The 6,000-nt window shown below is 32.1% G+C and overlaps 1 long non-coding RNA gene across 2 annotated transcripts in view; it reads right to left on the bottom strand.

The window, feature by feature from the left end:
* The window catches only part of LOC111745283, a 70,856-nt gene that overhangs the window by 57,642 nt on the left and 7,214 nt on the right, over positions 1–6,000 (bottom strand). Inside the window, exon 3 of one of the 2 annotated variants that reach the window (XR_002782579.1) lies at positions 4,372–4,429. This is a non-coding gene — a long non-coding RNA (uncharacterized LOC111745283). Of the gene's footprint in view, positions 1–4,335; positions 4,430–6,000 lie in introns of those variants that run through there. The other variant, XR_002782578.1, reaches the window with a different exon arrangement.

The raw sequence follows: 6,000 nt of genomic DNA, 5'->3' as shown, positions 1-6,000 counted from the left end.
ACTGCTTCAAACCAACAAGTCTAGCCCTGAAGTAAAGAGGGGTAACTCAGTTCAAACCTCATGGTTAAGAAATGGCAAAGTGGAGAGCAAGTTCCCCATATAAGTATTAAGAGACTTTTGCAAATATTTTTTGATGGGGGAGGGAGGTCTGGGCTTCATTTTACATAAAATAGGTTGCCAGTTTGCTTAATTCTAGATAATTGAGGTATTGCTGAATAATTCTACTGACCAAAATCATTCATTTAGTAAACACTGACTAAATGCTAGACTTCTATTTAGATATACCATAAAAATTACCCCATAAGAGAATAAGGTTTTTTTTATTCTTAAGAAATAGCTATTTTCTCTGACTTAATAAACTAATATACAATCTAGCTAAAAACTATCTAAAAATAAAGCTTTTTAAAAACTTGATTGATACAAGCAGAAGAAACCTTTAAGCTCATCTTTCCTTTTTTCTAGCAGTGGATAACAATTATTTTAATGGGACTTTTGATTATAAGAAGGTAAAGCAAAGATCCTATTCTGGAATGAAAAGTTTAAAAAGTTAATTGTTATGTATAATATTGTAAATACTTCCTTTACTTTGAGACGAGCTACAATAATGTTGATTGTTTCTTTTATGAAAATGGATCTTTGCTAATTTTGGATTAACACAATGTCTCTAAAACTATTTGGAGGAGATATAATATCTATGTTTTTGTATTCTTATTCAAACAGTTACTCATAAGGGATAGATCAAAACAAAGCACTGGATAAAGGCGAGGAGGAAAAAATTGACCTCACACAGTTGGAGAGACTCTACGGGGGTAGGACTATGAGTGCCGGAGCCCAATCTAGATTGTTCAACTGTAATTTCCTCACGTGGTATTATTTTACACTGGGAAATAGAACGATGTAGAATGATCATTGTTAGGTAATGTTTTTGTTTGGAAGTGAGGTATTGGATTCATGTGTATCCATCTACTTTTATACTAATATTATATATTTTACAACATAATAAAGAAAAATAATAAAGGAATTAGTCAAATCTATGCACTGAGATTCTATAAAACGCGATTTGAAGAACAATGTATAATCACACAAAAAAGATATTTGCAGTACATTATTAAAAATTACAAAGTAATATGAATGACAATATTCAATTTTTATACATACACGTGTATAATATAGGTAGATAAAGGAGTAGAAGGAATTATACTAAATTGTTAACAGAGTTAATCAATAGTTGATGGGTTTATGTTTTCTTCTTTCTTTCATTTTCTAATCATTATAGAGTTTCAACAATAAATATGCATTATCTTTGGAAAATAGTAACGTATTATTAATTTCAACTGTTCCAGTCTTTGAAAAAAAATGAATTCTTAGGGAGACTAAATACGGGCTATTTGTGGGACAGTAATACATTTGAAAATTTTACTTGGAGGATGCATTCTCACTATGATAGCTCAACTCATGAATCCTCTCTCAAGTCAAATATAAAATAATTTTATAAGTCAGGTTTGAAAGAAAAGTTGGGAATAGGGTAGAAGAAATAGAGACAAGGCAGAAGTCTATCAAGATTCAGAATTCATACTACAAGTTTTCCCATTATACAATAAATCGTTGTCACTGAACACTTTTTTCCACTTTGAATCATTTATCTGAGAAAGACTATCAACATCAGTTGGCAGTATCAGAATTCCTGCCAACAGTGCTAATGGTAGCAAGATCTGGGTTAACTTTTGAAAAGTTAATATTAACAAATAAATAATTTATATTTCTTTCATTTTAAGATATTCTAATTAAGAAGAGAATTAAGTGGTAGATAATTACCTTTCTTACTAAGCAGAGACAATAAAGAAATCTTTTCTTCAGCAGTTGAAAGAAAATTAACCAAGTTTCTCTCTTTAAGCCAATAATATGTTATATCACGGCACAAAGCAAAAAAGAATTTTAAGAAATACATTATCGTTTTTCTAAGTCTACTTTTTAAGTAGTTATTCTTTTTTCAAAAAATAAATAAGAAAATAATTAGACTTCTAAATATTATTATAATGAAAACTATTACCACTATCTTAAAGTATTATTATTCACTTTTACATGTCCACATTTTGACTATATTTTGGTAAATTTAATTTACCAAAGCAAATATACAAGTTTAATCAATTTTAATTGATATTTATAAAATCAATTTTCAGAATCAAAAAAATTTAATCATTTATAAGTTATCTGATTTGTAGGCTCTTCAACATTTTCTCTTTTTTTATTCCAGGTTCCCGTTGGTAATTTTGCTAAACAAAGGTGCAATTAGGCACAATAGCATTGAACCTAACATTTTCTTTTCCCAAAATGGTATATTGAGAGTTGAAAGAGAACAAAAAATTACATGTGCTTCACATCAATTTGAATGACTAATAATCAGAACAGAAAAGAAAAAGACAAAGACAAAAAATAAATAATAGAGAGTATAAGATATTGAGTACCTCACGTCCTAGCCAAAACCAACAGGTAAACGGTTTGAGATCGAAAGAATTAGAAAACTCCTGTGAATAATAAATACTATAAGAGACATTTCTAAATGTTGTTTTTTAATAGAAAATTATGAATAATGTAACAAGGTGTTAGTAGAATGATAGAAATGCTAAAAATACATCACTATATAAAAGATCAGCTACTCAGAAGGAAGAGCATGCAATGGAATGAAGAAGAATAAAATATAGGCAAATCTTATTTTATGATTAAACTTTCATCTTCCTATCATTCTATTAGCCTAAAAAACATATATGTGACATTTTCTCCCACCCTCTGCCCTCATTCTTCAGTTTATGAGGGTGCCTTGCCTAGGACAAGCTTGCCATCTAGTGACAATGACTGACAACTACAGAATATGGGAATGTGTTCAGGGTACACAAACATGCATGTATTTCATCACCTCAAAACTTAAACTGTTCTTTTTTTTTTTCCCAACAATAATTTAGAGTTCCTATTATGAGCTGGGGTCTTAAGATACAATGTTGGGGGAAAATTAATATGATTCCTAAAAATCCAGTGGAGAAGATAGATATTTTTCAAATAACCACTAATTAAGTATAAAAATAACAACAAATATAACAGCTCTGTGCCAGATTCATTTAATACTCATAACAAACCTATGAGGTAGACAGTGTCTTCATTTTACAGATCGGAAAACAAGGCAGAGAGGTTAAGTAACTTCCTCTAGGTCATACAGCAGAACAGGAATATAAACACAGTTTCATTCCAAAATTTGTGCTTTTAACAACCTTTGAATGTAAAACTTAAACTATGATATATGCAAGCAAGGTAAATATTATTATTGGACAACAGTCATTCATTCAACCTCCTATAATGTGCCAGTTACTCCTATTGGCCTGCAGATAAAGAAGTAAACAAGGCAGAGACAAGAAAAGACTCTAATCTTATAGAGCTTAAATCATAAACATACACATGCATGCACACACACACAAGCATTAATATATAATTTCTAGGCTACTATATGCCAAGACATTCGTAAGATAAGTTAAATGATTAGTGATGAGCAGTCATGGAAGTCCTCTCTGAGGACAGGGCATCTGAATAGAAACTGCATAAATGTGAGGGATGTGAGCATCTGGAAGAAGAATGTTACAGTGAGAAATAGCAAAGGCCATTAGAAGAGATTATGTATTTAGTTCTGTGCCTCCACATCACCACCTCCACACACCCCTGCAGCAAAATGGCTAAAGGGGAGTACACAAGAAACAGAGTAGTAGGATATAAGATCATAGAAGTACCAGAAAGGCTTTAGAGAACATGATAAGGACTTTAGATTTTATTCTAAGTGTGGTGGGAAACCAACTGAAATTTTCAAACAGGGAAGTAACATGATTAAATTCATGTTTTTCAAAAATCACACTAGTTACTATGAGGAGAGCAGACTGCAGAGTATGTAGAGTGAAAGTAAGGAATCTGATTAGAAGGCTATTATAACATTTCAGGTAAGAGATCGTTATGAAGTCTATAATCTAATCAAACTTACAAATAACTATAATACAAAAAAAAAAAAACTGTAAGTATCCTACCAGAAAAAATTAAGTATATAGGAAATCAAAGGAAAGGTCACATTTAGACAGGGATCAAGAAAATTATCATTAAGGTGGTGGCATATGCAATATATTTAAATACAGAAACAAGAATATGTGTCTTCAAGAAAATGTAAATAGTTCAACTTTACTGTAGCATAAGGTGAATATGAGTGAAACATAAATTAGAGTCAAATAATAAAGGGACTCAAAGGATTAGGGACATAAAAAATTAATCTCTCCTTTACTTATTTTTCTTCTCTTTGCTTACTTACGCAGCTTCGAGGGAGTCTTTATAAAACTCAGTTACCTGCTGGTTTCCATCCGTCCATGTGGTTGGTGTGTCTTTTTAAATGTCCTTGAGAGTGCTGGGCACAGAAAAAGTTATTCAGAAATAATTAATAAATCTTCTCAAAGACCACCAAACTGTGACACAACCATAGTCTGACCAAGTTATGTTTATTAATTTGCTGAAGTAAGAGATTCCATATCACTATAACTACAGGGCATTTCACCAAAACAAAGGAAGGAAGCCAGTGTTCTTATCGGTTTAGGGGCAAGTTGGAGTTTAAGTAAAATTTAAATGAATAGTTCTTTGATAGACTGAAAGCAAAGCAGGGCTGGTTAACATCAGGGATGGATTGAAAAGTGGGCTGAGTCTCGTTCCCTTGGAAACTACAAAGTTAAGACAAATAGGGAATCTTGTGTCTGAAAACATATTATCTGAAGCTTTGCACCTGAGTAGGAAATCGAGGCTGCTTTGCTGTGTTAAAGTGACTGCACAGTTCAGTTCTCCAAGAATTATGGGGATAGTCCCATCTCACTAATATTACTTGGAAAAGCAAAGTTTCTCATAGTCTATGATTTTAGGGAACAGTTTTTCCAGTGGTATGCCACTGGAGTTAACAAAAAAAGTTTTTTTGCAACTTTACACCAGTATAACTTTTAACATTAATATTTGATTTATTTTTTTATTATATTTAAATAATTTATTATATTTTGTAAAATGAAAAGAGAAAAAAGCAGACAAAGATCTTTAAGGAACCATAGAATACAACTATTGAATTAAAATATTGATTAAACATACTTAAATACTATTTGTAATTACAAGTATTGAGTATTTTTTTTAAAATACTAATATATTTAGTCACAGGTCAAGAAAATTAGTAGGATTAGGTGTTTGATACTAGTAAAGCAATGATAGGAGACTAGACTTTGAGTGGCGAGTACACAATGATGTATTATAAAATTGTACACCTGGAACTTATATAATGTTATTAACCCATGTTACCTCAATTGATTTATTAAAACGCAATTTTAAAACGCTAGTGTTGCCTTAAATGTTGAAGTTCAATTTAAGGTTATGAAGCAGGAGCATGCCTGTCTTGGGCATGAATGAGACAGAGAGCAGAGGAGCTTAGAGATGTGAGTGGAGACAAACTGCTATTTCTTCGGGCCACTTGTGAGCTAGTTATCAGCTCTGAGCCTTTCTGGAAAATAACTGACATCCAGGCCAGCAAATCATGGTAGGAGATAGCTGGACTCTACGTGGATAGGGTCCTACCCAAGAGAGTTATTTGCTTGGGCGAATGGCTCCAAGTGATTAGAAGCAATAACTGAAGGGGAATCAAAAGTGGTCAGCCAGAAATTGTATCACCAATATCATGAAACTGTATGGCAGAGATCTTGCAGGACCCTTTAAAGGCCCACCAAAGTGCCCTACTTATTTGGATGTCATGAGAGAGGAAAGCAACTGCCAAGATAGAAAGATAAGCTTGGAGCAGAAAGAGAAGATGAAGGAACATAGGAAAAAAAAAAGATTATGCCAGCTTCCCCACTATAGGTTCCCTTGGAGAAGAGTATAAGCTTAAGAAGTGAAATTAGTATTTTAATTGGATTGAAAGTGAATCTTAATACAAAATAATGGCTTGTTTTTAAA

The sequence above is a fragment of the Pteropus vampyrus genome, unplaced genomic scaffold, assembly GCF_000151845.1.
Source record: "Pteropus vampyrus isolate Shadow unplaced genomic scaffold, Pvam_2.0 Scaffold6, whole genome shotgun sequence".
Taxonomy (NCBI): Eukaryota; Metazoa; Chordata; class Mammalia; order Chiroptera; family Pteropodidae; genus Pteropus; species Pteropus vampyrus.
Note: the sequence above shows the minus strand (reverse complement) of the source record. Positions and strands in the feature narration are given on the sequence as shown.